The sequence below is a fragment of the Colobus angolensis genome, unplaced genomic scaffold (assembly GCF_000951035.1).
Source record: "Colobus angolensis palliatus isolate OR3802 unplaced genomic scaffold, Cang.pa_1.0 Scaffold86, whole genome shotgun sequence".
Lineage (NCBI taxonomy): Eukaryota > Metazoa > Chordata > Mammalia > Primates > Cercopithecidae > Colobus > Colobus angolensis.
The window spans coordinates 7970379-7994904 of NW_012122487.1; the positions used below are offsets into that span (position 1 = coordinate 7970379).

General features: G+C 38.2%; 1 pseudogene across 1 annotated transcript in view; it reads right to left on the reverse strand.

Moving 5' to 3' along the window:
- Positions 1-10957: 10957 nt before the first annotated feature.
- Positions 10958-24526, reverse strand: part of LOC105503509 — a 16590-nt pseudogene continuing 3021 nt past the window's right edge. The window contains exons 3-6 of the transcript XR_001000489.1: positions 22101-22286; positions 21025-21123; positions 14782-14931; positions 10958-11066 (exon numbers count right to left, since the gene is read on the reverse strand). The product of XR_001000489.1 is annotated as a UPF0609 protein C4orf27-like (transcript). The remainder of the gene's footprint in view (positions 11067-14781; positions 14932-21024; positions 21124-22100; positions 22287-24526) is intronic.

The window sequence follows — 24526 nt, forward strand, 5'->3', positions numbered from 1 at the left end:
CAATTTGCCAGTGTGAGTCTTTTAATTGGGGCATTTAGTACATTTACATTTAAGGTTAATGTTGTTAAATGTGAATTTGATCCTGTCATTATGATGTTAACTGTTTATTTTGCCCGTTAATTGATGCAGTTTCTTCCTAGCATCGATGGTCTTTACAATTTGGCCTGTTTTTGTAGTGGCTGGTACCAGTTGTTTCTTTCCATGTTTATTGCTTCCTTTAGGAGCTCTTGTTAAGGCAGGCCTGGTGGTGACAAAATCTCTCAGCATTTGCTTGTCTGTAAAGGATTTTATTTCTCCTTTGTTTATGAAGCTTAGTTTGGCTGGAAATGAAATTCTGGGTTGAAAATTATTTTCTTTACTTTAAGAATGTTGAATATTGGCCCCCACTGTCTTCCCACTTTTAGGGTTTCTGCTGAGAGATCTGCTGTTAGTCTGATGGGTTTCCCTTTGTAGATAACTCGACCTTTCTCTCTGGCTGCCCTTAACACTTTTTCCTTCATTTCAACCTTGGTGAACCTGATAATTATGTTCTTAGGGTTGCTCTTCTTGAGGAGTATCTTTCTGGTGTTCTCTGTATTTTCTGAATTTGGTAGCCTGTCTTGCTAGGTTGGGGAAATTCTCCTGGATAATATCCTGAAGAGTGTTTTCCAACTTGGTTCCATTCTCCCCATCACTTTCAGGTACACCAATCAAACGTAGATTGGGTCTTTTCAGATAGTCCCATATTTCTTGGAGGCTTTGTTCATTTCTTTTTACTCTTTTTTTCTCTAACCTTATTTTCTTTTTTCATTTCATTAATCTGATCTTCAATCACTGATACCCTTTCTTCCAATTGATCAAATCGGCTATTGAAGCTTGTGCATGCATCATGAAGTTGTCATGACATGGTTTTCAGTTCCATCAGGTCATTTAAGGTCTTCTCTATACTGTTTATTTTAGTTAGCTACTCATCTAATCTTTTTGCAAGGTTTTTAGCTTCCTTGTGATGGGTTCAAACATCCTCTAGCTCAGAGAAGTTTGTTATTACCGACCTTCTGAAACCTACTTCTGTTAACTTGTCAAAGTCATTCTCCATGCAGCTTTGTTCCATTGCTGGCGAGGAGCTGCAATCCTTTGGAGGAGAAGAGGCGCTCTGATTTTTAGAATTTTCAGCTTTTCTGCTCTAGTTTCTTCCTGTTTTTGTGGTTTTATCTACCTTTGGTCTTTGGTGACCTACAGATGAGGTTTTGGTGTAGATTACTTTTTTGTTGATGATGATGGTATTCCTTTCTGTTTGTTAGTTTTCCTTCTAAGAGGTCCCTCAGCTGCAGTTCTATTGGAGTTTGCTGGAGTTCCATTCGAGACCCTGTTTGCCTGGGTATCACCAGTGGAGGCTGCAGAACAGCAAATATTGCTGCTTGATCCTTCCTCTGGAAGCTTCATCCCAGATGGGCAGCCACCTTTATGAGGTGTCAGTTAGTCCCTACTGGGAGGTGTCTCCCAGTTAGGTTACATGGGGGTCAGGGACCCACTTAAGGAGGCAGTCTGTCCATTCTCAGAGTACCCTTGTTGGGAGTAGACTATAAGGGGGCAGGGGTGGAAGGAGGAGACCACCTAGAAGGCTCTTAGAATAATGCAGGTCAGATATGGTGGAGATCCGTACCTGACTGAAGCTGGTGGAGGTGGTGAAAGTGGTTGGATTATAGCCATGCTGAAGGTGGAATAGATAGGACTTGTGAATGGGTTGGATGTGGAGTGTGGTAAGTGAGAAATCACAGATGTCTGCAAAATTTTTGACTGAGTAATGACAGAACAATGGAATGGCCACTGGCTGAGTTGGGAAAGACTTTAAGAATAGATTTGGGGGTGGGGTGTTGTGTGCAGAGGAATTTTGGTTTTAGACATTGTTTTAAATGTCTTTTAGACTTCCAAGTGGGGGTGTCACATAGGCATTAGCTTGTATCAGACTTGAATTCAGGAGAAAGGCCCAGCCTGAGCTTCACAGGGGCAGCATTATCCTGAGACAGGAGAGTACCATGGATTGAGTGCAGACAGAGAAGAGGTACAAGGACTGAGCACTGATGTACACCTATGTTTAGATTTGGGGAGGTGAAGAACCAGCAAATGAGGGAGCCGCCAGTGAGGTTCAGTTGGGAGTAGTGACATTCAAAGAAGGGTATTCCACTGGTGAATTTATTAAAAATAAATTGGGTGTGGTGGCTCAGGCCTATAAATCTAGCACTTTGGGAGGCCAAGTGGAACAGGATCATTTGAGTTCAGGAGTTCATGACTAGCCTGGGAAACATAGGCCAGATCTCTACAAAAAATCAAAAAATGAAAATATGAGCTGGGCATGGTAGCACGTGCCTGTAGTCCCAGCTACTTAGGAGACTAAGGCAGGAGGATTGTTTGAGCCTAGGAGTTCAAGGCTGCAGTGAGCTATGATGGTGCTGCTGCACTCCAGCCTGGGTGACAGAGCAAGCACCTGTCTCAAAAAAGAAGGATATTCCTCTAAACCAAATGAATAATGATTTCAAGGAGCAATGATTAACTGTCACGTGTTGCTGATAGGTGAAGTAAATGAGGGCTCACAGTGGACCAGTGTGGAAATAAATAACTTCCCCCACAGCAGGTTCAGCACAGTGGTGGCAAGCCAAAGCCTGAAAGGAGTGGCTCCGCCAGAGATTGGAAGAAGAACCGAAGACAAATATTGCAATTCTCTATGAGGTTTTCAGAAAAGTAATGCGTTATAGTTTTAAGAGGCAGGATATTATAGCTTTTTTTTTTTTTTTTTTGCTGTTGATCATTTGACAAGGAAAATTAATCTGAGACTGATTGGATTTTAAGATGCAGGAAATTACAGCTTTTTTGTTAATGATAGAAATGTTTGAGATAAAAAATAGAAGAGTGGTCCTTGAGTAGGGAAAGGAGGATGGGGTCTTGGACACATATTCGACCTTCATAGAAAGGAGGAAAGGCAGAGTATAATGGGTAGGAAAGGCAGAGCATAATGGGTAGTTGGTAAGGCAGTGCGATTCTGTTGAAAGTATTTTGGTTGCTTCTATTTTCTCAGTGAAATAAACTGAGGATGGGGTTGGGGGTTGGGGGTTGAGAGATGAGAGATGAGACAGTAGGATCGATGGGCATCCAGCATGGCCAACTTGAGGTTAAAATAAGACGAGCTGCCATGGTTGTAGTTTTTCTCCAGCCACCTGATACTGAGCAGACTCAGGTAAGGAATAGGCAGTTTTAAAAATTTAGCTTGAGGTTAACAGATAAATACAACAAATGGAGAGAAGGGCAGTGGAGCAGAGGATGTGAGGAGGGATTGTAATGATGTGGAATAGAATCTCAAGGCTGGGTAAAGAGGGAATCAGGAATGGAGTGGGTGAAGAATGAAAAAGGTCGTTACATTTGTGAATTGTTGGGGACTGTTGTGTTGAAAAATTGTCGGGGTACTAGTGGGAAAGAGAGGGAAGGATGAGTGATGATGTTAAGACTAATGTGATTTGGTCACCTTTTCTAATAAAATATGTGTGAGCTAACTGTTACTGTAATGTTTTAATATAAATGCTTGAAATTGAGATTTGGGAGGTTTTCATTACTGGTACTGAGAAGGTACTAGTTTCTAGTTTGTCAGTCAATCCCTAATCTAGATCATTGGAAGAGTAAGTCAAGGAACTGAGAGGCTAGTATTATAGGGATCACCTACATATATATTATTATTGTTTTTTGAGACAGAGTCTCACTCCATTGCCCAGGCTGGAGTGCAGCAACATGATCTCATCTCACTGCAACCTCCGCCTCCTGGGCTCATGTTATCCTCCCACCTCAGTCTCCTGAATAGCTGGGACCACAGGTGTGCACCACCATGCCTGGCTAATATTTTGTAGAGACAGAGTTTCACCATGTTATCCAGGCTGGTCTCAAACTCCTGGGCTTAAGCTCTCTGCCCACCTTGGCTTCCCAAAGTGCTGAGTTTACAGGTATGAGTCACCTTGCCCATCCAGACATTAAAATTAATTATGATAGGAATAGTTTGGACAGAACAACATTAAGCCGGAAAGGTCAGTGTTTGAGGTGATACAAAGGTCTTAGGACACTGCCGAGTAGTTTATAGCAATCTGTTTTGTAGCTTTCATTTTTCCTTGGGTGTTATTCTACATACATGTTTGAGAGGTTACATGGAAACTCCATTATTGAACTCTGAGGGGCGAGCTTAGCTAAATTTGAACTGGGTAATGATTTTCTGTTAAATTCTGATTGGATCAAGGTTCTTTATTCATGAAAGAGCCTAGGCACTTAAACTGTGTTCTCAGAGAACAGAGCTATATAGATGCCATTTGGAAGCTACTATAGCCATTGAGTGACCAGATCCTAGGTAGGTAATATTTAGTTAACTAGGTTTAAATGCACCATGCCTTTAGTGAAGGAAAAAGATAAGGAAGGCTTGGTATCTTCCTGTAGGGAACTTGCTCTTTAATGAAAAATATTCACCAGTTGGAAGATAAGTACCTCCTGAAACAGGTTAGTAGCCCTCCGAGCCAACTGGTTGGAGTTTGAGACTGGAAATCCATATTTCTTGTTACTGTCTTCAGGAAACCCCATTCACAACTGTATTATCCAAATTATAATCACCATATTCTTAGGGTTTGTGTCCAATTTCTGTCTTGGTTCTGATATGCCCAGCCTCCTGAAGATACACATTCATATTAGGTTTCTGTAAGGAATGGATGAAAAGCCGATTCACCTTTTTTTGTCCTCTTTAATTTGTTCCTTGATAAGAAATCCTTCTGGAATCTTTATTACTGATCATAAGGCATATAAAAAAATTCTACCAACTACGCAGTTGAGATTGTTGGACCACCAATTGGCAAAATTAAAGGAATCTAATATTTCTAGCTAAACAAATCTTTAATGGGAGATACATGAATTTGGTATTTTTTCAATGTGTTAACATTAGGGGCAGTATTTAGAAATAGTTGAACACCTTAGAAACTAAAGAAATCTGAGGAACAAAGCTTGAACTTATAAAATTTTATTTAAAATTCATAGTCTAAAACTATTTAAGACCAATGTGACTTGGTCACCTTTTCTAATAAAATATGTGTGAGTTAATTGTTACTGTAATGTTTTAATATAAAACAAGTTAATAGTTCAGATGGTTCCAGGGCCTGGAGCTACTTACATAATTAAAATGGCAGTTCCTTAAAACCTGAGACCTCCCCATTACAGCTGTAAAAGTTCCTGTACAGTTATGAAAGGGAAGCTGAAGATGTTTTCAGTTTCATTTTGGTTATTATGCAAAATGTGCCTACCTTGAAGAAAGCATCTTACCTGCCTCCAAAGGCAGCATGAGCCATTGGCAGAAAGGGAGCAAATTTCGGTTGTGGCAGAGATTTTTCACCCCAGAAGGCTTTTTGTCTGAGAAGTCAAGAATCCTTAACTCCCAAGCATCTTATCAGTTTCCCAGCTCATGCCAGTTTGATTCTATCTGGCACTTAGAAACATGTGACAGGGTCATTTTATTCAATAAGTGCAATTCCAAAGGTTTGTGTTACTGAGGGGGATCTATATCCATAAAATATATGCCCTTAAGAAGCTTGCAGCCTAATTGGGGAGCTGAGGAATGCTACTTATATTTAAAATTCTAAGTGTTGTTTTTAAATTGTCTACTCATACCCTTATATAAAAAAGAGTAAGCACCTCAAATATATTTTAAGGAGACAGCTGACAGTAAGAACTTTGGAGAAGTTATTTGAGTAAATCAAGCCAATCTTACAAAACATGGAGGTTTAACTAGATGACTTGGGGGCTTTTGTATCTTGAACTTTATAGAAAGGGGAAAAAGTTTATACGATCCTCAGTCCCATCCATGAAGTTAGCTACTCTGCATTTCATGGTCTTCCCTCTATTTTTTTTTTGAGACAGAGTCTTGCTTTTGTTTTCTAGGCTGGAGTGCAATAGCATGATCTAGGCTCACTGTAACCTCTACCTCCTGGGTTCAAGTGATTCTCCTGCCTCAGTTTCCCAAGTAGCTGGGATTACAGGCATGCACCACCACACTTAGCTAATTTTGTATATTTAGTCGAGATGGGGTTTCACCATGTTGGCCAAGGTGGTCACGAACTCCAAACCTTATCCTCCCAAATGCTGGGATTATAGGCGTGAGCCACTGCATCTGGCCCTGCCCCCTACTTTTAAGGTGAAGGACATATCATCAGGTTTAAGGAAAATCTGGATCTAGTAAAACACAGCTGTCCACAGATTCATACTAAAAATCCAGTGAAATCATTTGCAGTGAAAAACTTTAAAATCTAAATTAATGGCATAGTGATTATTATCTTATACTAATACCGTATACTATGTATCAATATATTAGGCTTTATTAGTAAATGACAGAGTCAAGAGAAGATTGAAAATAATATACCTAATGGGATAACTGGACTACTTTCTGGGAGTCACCTGGAGATACTACCCAAAATGCAGTTTGGGTAGGTCAGGGTCAGGCACCCTGGAAGAGTGCTGATTGTAGTGTCATGAGTTTCCTTCTAAGTTTCCTTCTGTTCCCCTCCTCACCCACTATAAACCCAGTCCTTAAAGCTACAGCTATTAACTCAAGAGTCAGAAGAAATATTCTTAGTTGCCCATATGATAAATACTGAAACAGGACTCTGTAAGGATGGTCTAGTTAGCCACAGGCATTAGACAGTGGCTTCCTGTGACATATCAGAGGGTGACTTCAGTTGTCTTCCAAAATGTGATTAGGGTCACCATTTAGATGATTTGACTGCCATTTGCTTGTACATTAAAGAAGGAAAACCAGGCAGAAGAACCTTACAAACGTTTTTAGTAAATGTTTATTTTTTGTATTCCTTAAAAACAAAAAAAAATTACAAGTTAAATACTAGTCCTCTGAAATACTGTACACCAAACAAGCCACCTTACTCATGCAGCAAGTTGGTCTATGTTCTCTTTACTTCTGTTTGCCAGATGATCCTTAATAGTTTCTGCAAACAGATTCCTCTTCAACAGATTATATGCAAGAGGTAAAAGCTGGCCAGCAACTTTATGAAAATACTGAAAAATAAAAATATAACATTAAGCAGACAACATAGCAGATATCCTAATAAGTACCAGAAAATATATAAAAAAGCACTTGTTTAACAAAGGCTACTTCCAAAGTCATTTTAGCTACACCCTCAAGTGATTAGTGAACACAATTTAGGGACAGGCACCTGACATTCAAAGAGGCAATCTTGTTGCTCTAGAAGACTAATGGCATATCCTGAAAATAAAACCAAATTAAATTTGAGTTTCCTTATTCCCTTAGGTTTCATCAACTTTTTCTCACCCCAAACTATGCCCGCAAATACTTTTTATTCTCTCCAGTGTATTCCCAGTCAAAAGTTTAAGTTTTCTTTTCCTTAACTAATTCTGTAAGAACAGTTATGCTGAAAGTGGGCTTTCAGGTCATAGTCCCTTTATCCTCAAAGTCCTTCTCTCCCCGATCCCCAACATGTACCACCTTGCAATCCCTGTTAAGAGTCACTGCCTTAGGTTTATCAAAAGATTTTAGATTACTGCTATTATCTACGTATATCACCTTTTTGTTGATCATAATAAACATTTAGCCCTTAACATGTGGTAAGTGCTGTGCTAAACCTTTTTATAACTCTTACATGTTATTTCATTCTCAGAACAATTAAGTTTGCTACTCACTGGTTCACATCTTATGGCTCTACTTATTTATGGCTAGGGCCTCTCTAGCAGGTCAAGCACTACTTGGATTGGTCAATGACTGTCATTCTGGCTGTTAAACATTTTGATTAACTTTACTGCTAACTATCTATGAGGTGGGAAAAGAAAAGTAGTATAATATAGTTTATAGCAGGGTTCTCAAAATGTACACCCCTGACCAGGAGCATCAACTTCACTTGTTGGAAATGCAAATTCTCAGGACCCACCCTGTGACTCAATCAAACTTGGGGAGGGTGGGGAGAGCGCCAGTGTATGTTTGGATAAGCCCTCCCGATGACTCTGATCATGCTAAAGCCGGAGAGCTACTGGTTTAGTCTTGCTCCTCCCAGAGTGGTCTGTAGAGCAGCAGCATTACCATCACCTGGGAGCATGACAGGTATGCAGTCTCAGATTTCATTCTGGACCTACTCATAGAGTGCAGTTTTACAAAGTCTGCAGGTGAGTCACATGTATTTTACGGTTTGGGAATTACTGCACTGATTTAGGCACTGACTCTGGAATCAGAATGCTTGTGTGAACCTGGGCAAGATGCTTTGCCTCTCTGTGACTTGGTTACAAAGTAGGTTAAATGAGAATTAAATGATCTGTGGATGGGTATGCACTCGTGCACGTGTGCAGACACAGCTTACAGGTAAAGAGATAGAAACAGAGATGTTGGAAAGCTTACCCAATCCTACACACTGGGGAAGATGTGATTTACAACCAGTTTAGCCCCCCCTTACAGTGTTATTGTAAGAAGCTTCAACGGGTTAAGAACAAACTTAGTTGTGATTTGCTAATCATTGTCACATTAACAAACTGCGAGTCAATTGTACCTCCTGGCAAAGGACACTAGGCAAGAGCAAGAAGATTAGGTCCTTCTTTCTTACATTTTGCTACCACTTCAAAACTAAATACAGAAGGATCTAATGCCTAGAATATTAGACTGGACATAAAACCCCAGAACCATACCTACAGTAGGGTAACAGGCTTTACTCTAGGGCACTACAATTTAACATCCATCACCCCAAAAGTTTAAGAGACTGCTCATCTCTACAACAAATGTGCTTAACGTTTCCCAAATGACACATTAATCATGCTTTTTAAAGTTCTCTCTGTGAGCAGAGACATGAAGAAAAGATGACTTAGAGTAGAAGCAGAAGACTGACCAGTAGCTACAGCCCACACTGGTCCCATCAGAGACCAATTGCCTCTGGCTTCAAAGAGAAGATACAGGACAGATCAGCCTGTCCAAGTGTAATGTAATATGGGCTACATTTTTTCCAGTATCTACATGAAAAAAGAAACAGCTGGGGCAGGAGGAGGAGGAGCTAAAAAAAATTAAAAACAGGTGAAATTAAGGTATTGTATTTAACCCATATTCCCAAAATAGTATTATGTCAACATATAATGAATACAAGAAACATTTAATCCTGTTTTAATTTACAAACTTAAACTAATTAAAATTATACACAATTACAGGCCAGGTGCAGTGGCTCACACCTGTAATCCCAACAGTTTGGGAAGTTGAGGTGGGTGGATCACTTGAGCCCAGGAGTTTGAGACCAGCATGGGCAACAGAGTGAGACCTTGTCTTTATGTGGAAAACAAAACCAAAACATCAATTAGCCAGGCATGGTGGTGCAGACCTGTAGTCCCAGCTACTCAGGAGGCCGAGACAGGATAATTGCGCCACTACACTTTATCCTGGGTGACAGAGTGAGACCCTGTCTCTCTCTCTCTCTCTCTCACACACACACACACAGAGTACAGAATTAATAATACAAGTTACAAATTTTGTTCCTTAGTTGCAGCAGCCACATGTGAGGTACTCAGTGGCCATCACACTGGACAGCTTAGCCACATTCATCTTCCCTATGGCACTCCTCTAAGTGGCAGGGGTACAGCAAAAACAAGTCCATATGAATAGTTGCCATCTAAGACCTCTCTCTCTACTGGCTGGAGACTCTGCACAGTAAAGTTTGAGAACTGCATTAGAGAACTGGTTTAAATGCAGATGTCCAGGTCACAACCCCAGAGACTGGTAACTACCAAGGCTAGTTAGTTCTGTTCTGAAAAACAGATGGCCAAATATGTGTGTTGGGCAGGAATACGTGGTTCCTTGAGAAGGTGCTAAGTGTGATTTCCCTTTAAGTTTTATCTCCCCAGAACAGGATGATCAATAGAGGAATACCAGCAGGGCTGTTCACAATAAGGGAATGGAGATGAGAGGAAAAGAGTTAAGAAGCGATTTTCATTCTCGATGTTCAAGATACCAATAACTAGATTATGTGCAGTGGTCCATTTTGAAAGTGTTTTTATACTTATATATGAAGTAGTTCAGGATCTTGGGCTTCTGAAAGCTAAATCATTTTACATGCAGATGAAAAAATGTTCACAAAGAACCATAAAAACACACACTATTTCAAAAATTATTATTTTGCAAGTTGACTGTAATGTCAAAGGTTCGGAAGTAGTTCCAAGAAAACAGGCAATAGGTTAAAATTCTTTAAATTCTTAAAAATAACTACCAAATTTTGATTTCCCTTTAAGTTTTATCTCCCCAGAACAGGATGATCAATAGAGGAATACCAGCAGGGCTGTTCACAATAAGGGAATGGAGATGAGAGGAAAAGAGTTAAGAAGCGATTTTCATTCTCGATGTTCAAGATACCAATAACTAGATTATGTGCAGTGGTCCATTTTGAAAGTGTTTTTATACTTATATATGAAGTAGTTCAGGATCTTGGGCTTCTGAAAGCTAAATCATTTTACATGCAGATGAAAAAATGTTCACAAAGAACCATAAAAACACTATTTCAAAAATTATTATTTTGCAAGTTGACTGTAATGTCAAAGGTTCGGAAGTAGTTCCAAGAAAACAGGCAATAGGTTAAAATTCTTTAAATTCTTAAAAATAACTACCAAATTTTGAGCACTCAGGCAAGCATTTCACTAAGTATCTTAATACTTGTTTATACACCAACTTCCCCTATGAAGTGAATATCATTAATTTCATTTTACAGATGAAAAAGACAAGGTTTCGTGGGGTTAAATAATTTGTTCAAGGCTGCACAGCTACGAACTCAGTTTTAATTCAGTAATGACTGACTCTAAAACCTAAGGTTACTCTTTATTACCAAGGTCTGGCAACTGTCTCACAAAAGGTGTATGGACATACCTACTTCCCAATATAAGCAAAACCTTCCTACATATGCATTACCATATATGCACGTGTTTACATATGCAATATATTACCATCTGTTTCAGGGAGCTCTCTGTCCCCAACATCATTTTCACCTACTGGAACAACCAAGCCTGCACAATCAAAGGTCTTTGTCACAACCCACGTTAAAGAAAAGAATAAAATGTAATCACGGTAAACAGACATTTAAAAAAACCCATATACATAAACCCTCAACATTTCTGCTCAAATGTAACATTCAATGACATTTTATTTCAGTAAATTTGGACTCTCGGGTAAAAATTTAACAGTTTGTTTCTCAAAAATTAGCTAAAAGTCAAGCACTTGAAGTAATCGCAGAACAGTGAAAAAATTGGCTTTAACTGTGCCAGTCACTTGGAAGTCTGCATCCTGATTTGTTAAGGAAGAACCTAATACATCCTAGGAGACAAGCCAAAATATCAGTTTCCTCTAAGGTCAGAGTACTTTCTTGGTAGAAAGCACAGAAGAACCTTGGTATAAAAGAAAGATAGCAAGAAATAGTTTTTGTCAGTAAGAAGATATGGAAGGACAGAACTCCTCTCCTCCATCCTGCCAAATTCAGAGCCCCCTATTTTTACCTGGAATATTAGGCTTGTTTGCAAACTTCCCAAAAGTAGGGCAGTTACTAGGTTTGTGGTGTCTTTTATGGAGACAAATCACGTAACCAGTGAGCTTTTATCAAGTGGTAGTCTTCAAAGACAAAAACAGGCCCAACTACAACTACCACCATAACCCTTCCAGTTTCCATTCTTCCTTTAATTCATGTTAGTGGCATTATTTTTAGGTCTTTCCTTAACAAAACATCTGTACAAATATTCCACTTCATGCAATTCAGTGAAAAGTTTCCAAGGCAAAGGAAGCATACAACCCGAAAAGCAAACTCCGATTTTAAAGGCTTCTCACTAAGTCTCTATATCTTAAAGCCTTTTTCTCTCGAATCTCCCTATTCTCCCAGTCTCTTGTTTCTTTCATCCTCCTTTATTAAGCTGCCAGAAAGGGCAAATTATTCAAAGGAAGTTATTATACAACTGTTTACCACTTGGGAAAAAATGAAGTCATTGTCTTCTATCTTAATCTTTATATCAAGATAATCTGCAGCTGGATTTCAGAATTAGATGTAATTTAAAAAAAATTTTGTGATGGAGAAGAAAAAGTTGACTGTATAAAAATAAACTCTAGTGAAATCAAGAAGACAAATTGATAAAATATATCTGCAAAATATAACAATAAATAAAAATTAATGTCTTTAAATTATAAAGAAGTCTAACAAAGGAAAAGACTAACATCCAAATTAGAACACATGTAAGAACAAGACTAATTCTAACCCTGATAGAAAAATGGGCAGAGTTCAGGCAGCCAAAAAAATACAGTGGCCAAAAAAAGTAAAAAATATTTAACGTCCTTTATAATTAAAGAAATGCTTATTAAAAGAATGCAGAATTATATACCTACCAGCATGGGAAAAAACCCAAAAGGACTAAAGAAAACCCCACAAAATTAGAAACAAGCAAAGAAAAACTACACATACACACACAAACTACTTTGGACCTGGTAATACTATGTCTATGTCTGGAAATTTCTTCTAAAAAAAGAACCAGATAAGTATGTGAATAAAGGTATAAAAGGATATCTATGGCAGGGTTGTCTGTATTTGTGAAAAATCTTAAGCAACCCAAACTTTGAACGTAAGCACAGTATTCTGCAACCACTCAAAATTATGAGGTAGATCTTAAATTGGCAATATGAAATGATAAACATAACATATTCATAACTGTAAAAGGCAGGACATAAAGCAGCGATAAAGAAAGACAGCAGTGCTATAGTTGCCTGAACTCAGGCTGAACAACATACAGTAAGAGCCATGGTAGATATATGTTCAGATTTTTTACAGATGATTACCTGTACTAATTGTCCATAAAGAGGTATTAAGAAGTCATCAGAATCATAATATTATTATGAAGAATAAGATTACAAATGTAGCAAAACTATAGGAGTGGGTGACATCCTGAAGCATCATATCACAGGTGGATGGAGTGACACACCATCATTTTATGCATATTTAACCAATGTTCCTTATGAAGAAATCTAGGTATGGAAAAGGTGAAGTGGCAGAAAGCCAATTAGTAAGAAGATGGGGTGGAAAGAATGCCAAATACAGAAAATATGAAGTTGGGTTTTGCATGTGTCATTTTAAGATTTTGGGCAAGACACAAAACTTCTATAACCCTCAATTTACTTATGTATAAAATAGGATGATAATCCTAACTTTGCAGATTTGTTGTAGGGAGTCAAATGATATAATTCATAAGGGCTCTGCATTCCAAAGTATGCTAAGTTACTGTCAGTATAGAAACACTGATTTCTAGTGTGCTATACAGTGCTCTATCATACTAGAGTGGATACATTCTTACACTCACACACAAGGACAAAGCCACTAACTCACATATGCTAGTGGAACTTATTTCTTCAGTAGAAAAATATGAATTAAATGAAGATCTCACAAAAACAATAGAAGAACAACCTTATAATAACAGAAAAGGGTTTGAAAGTATAATCATCAATGGGGGAGGATTAAAAACATGATTGTCTTGTAAGTTCTTTTTGGTCTTTGTTTTTACCAGCTGTTTTTGTATAAAGAACAAATACTAAAATGAAACTTCATGGGGGAGGCGTCTAGGACAAAAATATGTATGAAATTTAAACCTGAATCATGTTTATGGGGAAGAATGAAGAAAATCTCCGCTGAAATGTAGCTTGTGGTAGAAAAATAAGACTGATTAAATAATTTGCTAACAGCTATTATGTGTATTGATGCTTAGACTTCAGTCAAAACAAATTAGGAATACATTAGGCTACAAATGCTACCCTTCCTCCTAGTCACAAGGTGGGAGAAGCTTCCTATGATAACCAGAAAGGTAAATGGCAATAAAAAATCTTAACTTTTAAAATGCCATGTTGTACATTAAAATGTATGTTTTAAGAAACTTTCCAGTCTACAGGACTAAAGAGAGAGTGCCTAGAACTTATCAGAATATCACTCTTGAAGCTGAATCAAGATCAGAGAAGGAACTGAAGTAGGATTTAATGCCTAAGTACACTAAGGTACTTCATTACCAGTGCTAGTTTATTAAGGAATAACAAGTTCTCCATTTAACTTAGAACATTCAGATGAACCAGCAAGGACAGACAAACAGTGAGACACTGGAGGAGACTGGGGAGCCCTCATTCCAGTGACAAGTGTTATTTTTCCCCCAGAGGCCATAAGAACAAACTCCTATAGAATTCTCATTTACTCCAAAGCAGAAATCTTCCAGCTTGTCATTAACTTAATCTGAAATCTATAGCTGAAAACTAAAAGAATCCAACACTAAGAAGTATTTGCTCCTTTACAAAATTCTCCCCTTACACTGCAGACATTAGGAGAGATGCAAAAGGAAGTGATGAGATCAATAAGGAAAAAGGAAGAAGCATTGCTGATATAAATATTTACTGAAGAAAACGTACCTATGTAAATTTCATTATGTACAAAGCAGCTTTCACTTAACTTTATGAAGTGATTAACTGATAAAACAAGATTAAAAGAGCGGTAAATACCGGCATGAGTTACTCAACCACAGCAGTGCTATCACCAGTGATGCAATTCAACCAGTGTACCAACCCAAAGGAGCCATCTGACCCCCATTTCACTGCCATCCTCCTAGCACCCCTAAGGGACAGCATCCAGCTCTTAAGATAGGGCTAGAGAAGAGAAGGGCAGGGTAGAGATGGAAAGGATTCAAGAGGGGAAAAAAATCTGCTAAATAGCAAAACAGAGGCCAACAGATTGAAGTCATACTTTCTTATCTCTCTGTTTCATCTTCATGGTTCTCCGTTCCAGTGAGTACCCCAGTTCTCTGGCTGTTTCTGTGAGTTTTTCATCTATGTTTTTCAAGAGATTGGTTTTCTTTTCATCTGTTACTTCTTTATGTTTTTTCATCAAAAGTAATCTGAAAAAGAAGTAAAAGTCCTCATTATGTTGCAGGCCACTATACTAAGTACAAAGACCGTTGGAAGTTGAACCAACTTAAAAATGTCAAATTCCATGCAAGAATAAGTCCACAGAATACTTATCAACACTTTTCTCAAGATCCCTAGTAGTTTTCTTCAAATAAGAGAAAAGCAATATTAATAAAAACTGCCAGTCACAGAAAAAGAAAATATGATTCAAATTTATATCAGCACTCTAATGTCTGCAATAAAGATGTAACGAATAGTTACAAAACTGAGATTAGTCAAGTTTTAAGTTGTATTACTTGATACTAAGATATGGCATACTACTTCGGAGAAGTCTGACCTAACAGAAAAAAAAGTAGACATCAAAAAAATTTTTCAGGGGCCAGGCGTGGTGGCTTACGCCTGTAACTCCAGCACTTTGGGAGGCTGAGGTGGGCGGATCACTCAAGGTCAGGAGTTTGAGACCAACCTGGGCAACATGGTGAAACCCTGTCTTCACTAAAAATACAAAAATTAGCCGGGTGTGGTGGCATGTGCCTGTATTCATAGCTACTCGGGAGGCTGAGGCATGAGAATCGCTTGAATCTGGAAGATGGGGGTTGCAGTGAGCTGAGATTGTGTCACTGCACTCCAGCCTAAGACTCTCTCAAAAAACAACAACAACAAATTAAATTCCATCTTTTTTTTTTTTTTTTTTTTTGAGACAGAGTTTTGCTCTTGTTGCCCAGGCTGGAGTGCAATGGCAGGGTCTCAGCTTACTGCACCCTCTGCCTCCCTGGTTCAAGTGATTCTCCTGCCTCAGCCTCCCAAGTAGCTGGGATTATAGGTGCATGCCACCATGCTCAGCTAATTTTTGTATTTTTAGTAGAGACAGAGTTTCACTATGTTGGCCAGGCTGGTATCGAACTCCTGACCTCAGGTGATCTGCCCACCTCGGCCTCCCAAACTGCTGGGATTACAGGCATGAACCACGGCACCTGGCCTTTTTTTTTTTTCCATTTTTAAAGAAACAGAGGACACTGTTACAATAAGGTCAACAGATTTTTTTTTTTTAATGTTGAAATTTGTGTTAAGAAAAATTTAGAACATGTAAAAGGAAAGCAAAGCTACTTTATAAGCTTATACAAAAGAAAAATTCAAAGTAATTTTCAAAAGTATGTAAATATACAGCATGCTAATGCCACTTATGGAAATAATTTTATATTTTATCACAAACAGGTTAAGATTTTTGCCATCAATGTAAAAGGTCAGGAGTAAAGTGAAGAGCGGGAAGGGGTGCCAGACTCCCAGGAAGAAAGGTGCAGGGAGTAACAACTCCTAGGAAGAAACTCACTTTTATTCACTGCCGGCATCTGAGAGTTTGTAGTACTCCCTACAACACTGTTATCAAAGGGCTTAGAACATTTATAGTGGATGCTAGTCTTAGCTTCATCTTATTTATCAGGGAAAAAAAAAAAAGGGCAAAGAAGATAATCAACTTACCCAAGTTCAGAGAGCTAGTGGATTAAACCAGTAGAGTTACCAGTACAGCTGGTAGATTAAAGTGCCACACACTATTCACAATAGCAAAGACTTGGAACCAACCCAAATGTCCATCAATGATGGACTGGATTAAGAAACTGTGGCACATATACACCATGGATTACTATGCAGCCATAAAAAAGGATGAGTTCATATCCTTTGCAGGGACATGGATGAAGCTGGAAACCATCACTCTGAGCAAACTATCACAAGGACAGAAAACCAAACACTGCATGTTCTCACTCATAGGTGGGAATTGAACAATGAGATCACTTGGACACAGGGCAGAGAACATCACACACTGGGGCCTGTCAGGCAGTAGGGGGCTGGGGGAGGGATAGCATCAGGAGAAATACCTAATGTAAATGATGAGTTGATGGGTGCAGCAAAGCAGCATGGCACATGTATACCTATGTATCAAACCTGCACATTTTGTACATGTGCCCTAGAACTTAAAGTATAATAATAAAAATAAAGTGTCACAGAAACCCAAGCCACCAAAATCTAACTTCTGATTACAGCACACAGTTACACTAAATCTTACCTTCAATTATTACCAGCTGTATGTCTAGAGGATATGTTTATATCAATCATAAAATGCAAATTTGATGTCAGTCCTATGTGAATCAATGTTTACAGTCTTCCTCAACACTCTGGCATGGCATATATCCATTCAAATACCCTGTGCCATGTATTTCCACACTTTCACACACATACTGCTCCCTTACCGAAAACATCCTTCTTCCCATTCTTTCTAGTAAGTTCTTAGGCATCCATCAAAGCCCACATAAAATATCCTCTTTTATGTCCGCCACTATTGAAGGTACTTGGTAGCTGCCTTCCCATACATAGGACATTATTATGAACTATCTCTAAGTTTTTGTCTCTTCCTAAACCTACTCTAACACTTTGCTGTGCGATGCTTAAAGATAAGGTGCAATGTGCAACTGAAGCCATAACCATGAACATGAACAGTTTGTGCTGTTACTTTAAATCCATTAGAATTCCTTGAATGCAAAAGAATTTGTACCCATGCATGTTATATGGCATCATGCAATGGCCCTTTGGAAATAGTGGTTCACTAAGTTACATAGATGTGAATGTTGAAACTTATATATCAAATTCACTTCATTACATAACATTAGGAAAAAAAGCTATCAAGTTCACGCTGGTATTACAAGTTTCTCAATCTATCTTTGTTTGAAACCTTGAAGTTTATCACTGGCAAAAAATAGTCAGTTGTTTTCTTTGGTTCATTTGAAAATATTTCTGCCAGTATCTAGACCCAAATAACCAGACTTTGTCAGTGAGTCACTCTTTCTAAAAGTGGGAAAAAGTTCATCTCAAAACTCAATCATACAAGTGCTTTTTTTTCCCCTTAGACAAACCACAGTACTTCAGTATGAGAAATGCTATGTATTTCCTATTTCATCACAGAATGTTGAAGAGATATACTCAATGGTAGACAGCTAACACATGTATACTCCATCACTGACGTTTTTTTCCAGGGACAGGGTCTTGCTATGTTGCTCAGGATAAACTTGAACTCCTGGGCTCAAGCAATGCTCTCACCTCAACATTCCGAGTAGCTACCATGTCTGGCTCCATCACAAACATTCTTAAATACATTTGCATGTTACTGCTGTGAAGAATGCCATGACTGCTGCTACTCCTGTGGCACTATCTTGATTCCTGCCAAGGAGACAACAGTATTATCCACCATTACCTTTGTGCCATTGGTGCAAAAATAATATTTTGTTACCACAAATAGTTTTGACCCTAAAAGTCCCTGACCCAAGGTCAAAACTATTTGCCCTAGTTATTTTAGGAAACAAAATAAGGCAGAAGGAAAAAAAAAGTCGTTCCTAACTTTGTTGTTCAAAGATACTTAAAAATTGAATATGTTTATTTCCGTATGCATTAGACAGTATGAAATGGAATCATTCTACACTGTTGTTATTTGCCCACTTCATAACAAATTCAACGAATCAATACCAAGGTATTATAGTATATGGATAGTTTATATTTACCTAATCTTCTCTATTGCTGGATATGTTGTTGCCAATTTTTCATTTGATAAACAATCTGTAATAAACACACATATTTCTGTATCTGTCCAAAATCCCTTTGATGAATATCTATAAGTGGAATTGCTAACTTAAGGGTATAAATGTGTACTTTACATGGTACCTGGCAATGTCATCTGTCAAGAAATCTTAGAATACGGTGGTTGAAACATTTTTCAAACTGCTTTCTACAAAGGTTTTACCAATTAACACATCAGTAAGGGTTCTTATACCCTAATCATCATTGGATATTACTATTGTTTAACCTTTAAAAATCTTTGCTGGCTTAATTTTCATTTCTTTAGTTACTATTAAATCTTGCAGAGACAATTCTTTCTCTGGGCATAAAAATTTGTTGATCAAAGGTCTGCCTTGAAAGACCTTACTCCATCTGCCATAAAAATAGATTTTAAAATATATAAAGAAATTAAGTGTTCTGATTAGCTGATTTAAGGAGGTGGTACCCAAAAAACGAAAACCGTTATACTTGAAAAGTACTAAAATAGTTATATCTCAAGTAATTTTTTTACTCCTGTGTTCCAGACAAATTATTGAAGGCGGTTCCTCAAGTAGTCACTTGCTGATCTGCACCTAAATTATAAATATTATTACCCATGTATTTTTTTTTCTTTATCTGGGTTCTCCAATTACCTATAAAAAAAAAGATACCAGAAAAGTCTAGGGTTATGTTAGACGACCACTATTATATTATCTTTCTTTTTAAAAAAGATTTCTATTAAGACAAACGTGACTAGTAATACAAATGAAAAGTTAGGTTTTTTTTTTTTTTTTAAAAGATAGTCTCATATGTTGGCCAGCCCGAAAAAATTAGGTGTTTTTAGGTGCCAAAGTATTGTAGAATGAGTATTTATGGAGCATTTACTATGGGGCAGATACTGTGCACAAAACAAAGCCTCTGCCCTCATGGAGCTTACATGCTAGTGCAAGAGACAGACAATAAGCAACAGTTTCTAATAAAAATGGCACCAATTTAAATTGAACAATAAATCCAAAGAGTTTAAAAGAACTTATAAATTACAAATACTAAGCAAGGTTTTATAGGAAACTGAGAGGTATTATAAAACAAAGAACACTTTTGGACATCTACAATGTAGTTGCCCTGTAGATACACCAGTATGTACGTAGCACAGTCTAGTGGTTGTACTAGGTTGATTTAGTTTGAATTTGCTTTACTGCAAATTTATATTATCAAATCACAGGGAACAAAAGCCCTTGAAAGAGATAGTACTAAAAGAGGTCAAATGAAACATAATCTACTTGTATTTGAAGTGATAAAGTTTGCTTTCTTCATTACAATGCAAACTACACAGCTGCTGACAAATGAAATTGTTTCAAGTCACATCTGTGGCTGACATAGCATAGACTGGATCACTCAGCTCTATTCCAATCCCTTCCTCATGAAAGTTTGTTGCATTTTCCATACTACTCTTCAGCCCAGGCTCCACATGGGACCTAGCTTCTTCCAAACAGCTGCAATAGTTTGAAGTCTCAGAGGCAGAAGAGATAACAGGTGGAGGCTGTGCGTCCACGATCTCCATCAGTAAGCACAACTGTAGAGGCATCTGATCGTTCTGCAGCAGCTGTAGCTGAGATCCCAGCACCTGGTGCTTAGCTCTATGGGGGCTGAGAGGCAACGGGTAAGGCATCCATTTACCTGGCACAGGTTATACCCAAGATAATAGGGTCCTAGAGCCACCCATTGTGGCAGCAGTTCTTGATTTCCCAGCTTCCTGATGGTGGTGGTGGTGGCAGAGACATAAAATCCACTGTGAACCACACAACTGTCATTCCTGGAAGCTCAGCCTGCCCCCTCAGCCATTCCAAGGATTTTATGAATGTCTCTTTTTACTTTTAAACCTGTGTGAACTATACACAAGTAATGAACTCTTAACAAGTGTTTAAAAGCAGATGTCTAAAAAAAACTTTTGATTTTGCCATGGAACATCTGAGGTCGAGTACTAAGCAAAATAGTTACATAAAAGGTGTATTTTTTGGTGAAGAGTGACAAAATAACAGTATAGATAAGACTACCTGCAAAAGTCATGGAAATTATCTTTAGAAATCTACAGTTATAGGCCTGCCTCAAACCTGCTTTGTTTTGTTTTTTGGAGATGGAGTCTCACTCTCTCGCTCAGGCTGGAGTGCAGCGGCACAATCTCGGCTCACTGCGACCTCCGCCTCCTGCGTTCAAGCGATTCTCCTACCTCAGCCTCCTGAGTAGCTGGGACTACAGGTGTGCGCCACCATGCCCCTGGCTAATTTTTTATTTTTAGTAGAGATGGGGTTTCCCCATGTTGGCTAGGCTGGTCTCGAAGTCCAGACCTTAGCAATGCACCCACCTTGGTCTCCCAAAGTGCTGGTATTACAGGTGTGAGTCACTGTGCCCAGCCCTGCAAACCCGCTTTGTAATGGACTAATACAGTATAAAAATTGTAAACTTATATAAACATCAGAGAAATTGAGATAAAATATTCTTACTTGACTGCAGCAAATACATTATCTCCATTTGGAACAATTATACAATTTTTCTTTGCTTCATTTATACCAACATATACAAGAAGTTCATCAGGAGAATCCCTGTCTAAGCAAAAGACATTAAATATTTAGCTGCCCATAATTTATATTATCAGTGGAATTTTCGGTCTACAGACAGTTTACCCCTATTTTTTCCCCTCTTTTAAAGGCCTCTTTTATAAGGGCATTTTTTTAAATTGAAACAAATTTATCGTTTTAAGCTCCAAGTTTCTTAGGAACATCTATGATAAATCTTGACTACATTAAACCTTTCCGTTTGAATTATACACAAGTAATGAACTCTTAACAAGTGTTTAAAATCAGATGTATCATTTATATGACAAATACTTGGCTACAGTATAATTCAATTCCTAGCGCCATGTGCATTCTACTGTACTACAGTACGTCTTCCTGGACGTGTTTCTTCTATTACCTTACATTTAATCTTCACTTTAAAGGATAGCATCTCTACTGGTACAAGCGGACAAGGTATTTTCCTCCTGGAGTTTCTCTATTTCTTAACCTTCTAGGTATCTTACATGCATTCATTTAATGCTCATAATATTCCTATCCGATATGTACAATTATTTATCCCTATTGTTACAAGACAGGAAACTGAGTCACAGAAAGTCACAGTCATTAATGATACAGGATCACACAGATAATAAACAAGAGGACCAGTGTGACTCCAGAGATCACTCTTAGCTCCCAGTTGCCACTCTGGCACCAGGAAGCACATAGCTTATTAAGCACAAGTCACAAGAGCTGCTCTAAATTATCTTTCTTGGGCCAAAACAGTTCTTCTGAACCCAAAAGAGAATAAAAGTTTACAAGGAAAGGAAGAACCAGTGAGATTAACCCTAAAGAGTTTACCCATCCTAGGGAAGGTTAAAATGGTAACAGCAAGAACAACACATGGCTCATATATCCACCAATAGGGGAAAATGTGCCTTTCACCTTGGGTGAGGCTAATGAATAACTATTTATCCTCATTAGCAGGACAGCAGCTGTATTTTAGAGGCAAAGAAAAGATCCTTTACCTGAAATACCCAATGTGGTACTGAGTTTATCTCCAATAATAATGGTTTGGAACTCAGGAGGATCATAGTAAAACCTCCAGTGAAGGTTAAAATTCGGGTCTGTTGATTTTTTCTTCATTTTATGTTTTCCAGCAAGGATATCATAAGGACCAACTAACTGAAGTCAAAGGCTTGCAGAAAGTGGATCTATAAGGCAAATAAATTTAGACAATAGTTTCTGCAGACAGATAGGAAATAATGCTTTTAGTGAGTAAACTATTTCTAAGCAATTGTCTTAAAAAAGTTTCTAAAGTAGGCCGGGCGCGGTGGCTCAAGCCTGTAATCCCAGCACTTTGGGAGGCCAAGACGGGCGGATCACGAGGTCAGGAAATCAAGACCATCCTCGCTAACATGGTGAAACCCCGTCTCTACTAAAAAATACAAAAAGCTAGCCGGGCGAGGTGGCGGGCGTCTGTAGTCCCAGCTACTTGGGAGGCTGAGGCAGGAGAATGGCGCAAAGCCGGGAGGCAGAGCTTGCAGTGAGCTGAGATCCGGCCACTGCACTCCAGCCCGGGTGACAGAGCGAGACTCCGTCTCCAAAAAAAAATAAATTAAAATAAAAAGTTTCTAAAGTAAAAGAAAATCTTGAGTTATGTGTGAAGATGTCAGTTACAAACATTCAATGGAAAAGAAGTCAGAGTAACAGAAAAGTGGCATTTACATTTAGGATTTCCTCTGAAATTTACCACTGTATTAACTTAACATCTCAAACAGTCCTGTTGTTTCTTATTTTAGCCAAAGCAAGACTGGTTTGTATTCCTACAGGCCCATTACCACACTGCAATTAGCCTCAACTACTTGTAGTACACACAGATTAAGTAAAATGTGTGGATTAAGAATAGTAAAAAACAAGCCAGGCACGGTGGCTCATACCTGTAATCCCAGCCCTTTGGGAAGGTGAGGCGGGCGGATCATGTGAGGTCAGGAGTTTGAGACCAGCCTGGTCAACATGGCAAAACCCTGTCTCTACTAAAAATACAAAAATTAGCCGGGTGTGGTGGCTTACGCCTGTAATCCCAGCTACTTGGGAGGCTGAGGTACAAGAATCATTTGAACCCAGGAGTCAGAAGTTGCAGTGAAATGAGATCATGCCATTGCATTCCAGCCTGGGTGACAGGGTGAGACTCTGTCTCCAAAAAAAAAAAGTAAAAAACATTTCTTATCCCCCTTTCCTCTACCTCAGCTAGCACACCAGATTCCCTTGACTTTTTGACAATCTATTTGGCCAACCCTAACCCTAGATGATTCCATCTGCCTTCTCTATTCACAGATCACAGTCAGTACTACTAAACCACAAAGACATGAAGTCTGTGCAATGTACAATGTATAACTTCAAATGGGTCTTTGCCGCTTCCAAGAGGAAGGGGAGAACTCTAGGCAGGACCCAGGTTTATAAGGAGGCAAGGATGAAGAAAGCAAAAAAATTCCTGTAAGAGGTAATAACGTGAATAGAAGCATGGAGATAATTGGACAGGAAAAATTGTTCAGCTCAAGTGGAGCTTAGGAGAGCATACACTAATTTTTAAAGTAACAAGAAAACTAAAACCATCCATCTCATTAGTCAAAGATAACACAGTTAATAGTCTCGTATACAGTAACAAATTTCCATACTCTCCACTCCCATGAACAGATACAAATATGTAACAAACTGAGATGGATTGTTTTGTAATCTGCTTTTGTCCTCCATCCTGACCCACTTAAATTTTCCAAATATTTTCCATGCTATTCAATGTTATTTTACATGATTTTTAATAGGGCATGATACTGCATTATAAAGAGGTAACCATCTATTCTCTTACTGATGGACATTTACTATTTCTTTTTTCTGTTCTAAAAATGTTTCAGTGAACATCTTTGCTAATGTTTGTACACAGACATGACTTTTTAAAGAAACTGCTACACAGTTCTGATCTATTGGCAAAATTCAGAATATGTATAAATACACATTTCCATCAATAATGTAAGACAGTGCTTACTAGTTAAAAAATTTAAACAGTGCAAAAGGTATATAGTGCAAAGTAATGATCACAGCCCATTAAGAGTTTCTTTCTCCTTTCAGAGACAAAGTAAGCAAATAGAAAAGTATACAGGGATATGTGTGTACTCCCCCTCCCCCTTTAAAAAAATACTAATGGGTAGCATACTCTGTAGACTGTTCTTTTTCACTTAACATATTTCAGGCATGATAGTTAATTATTTCCTAAAAATCTGCCTCATTCTTTTAAAAAAATTAAGATCTACTGAATATATGTGTTATTGGTAGGCATTTAAGCCATTTCCCATTTTTTTTGTTTAAATATCCTCAAACATAATTCTTAGTTTATCTAATCCATAAGACAAGTTCTTGGAAGCAGAACTGTTAAATCATATTCAAAGTCCTGCAACAT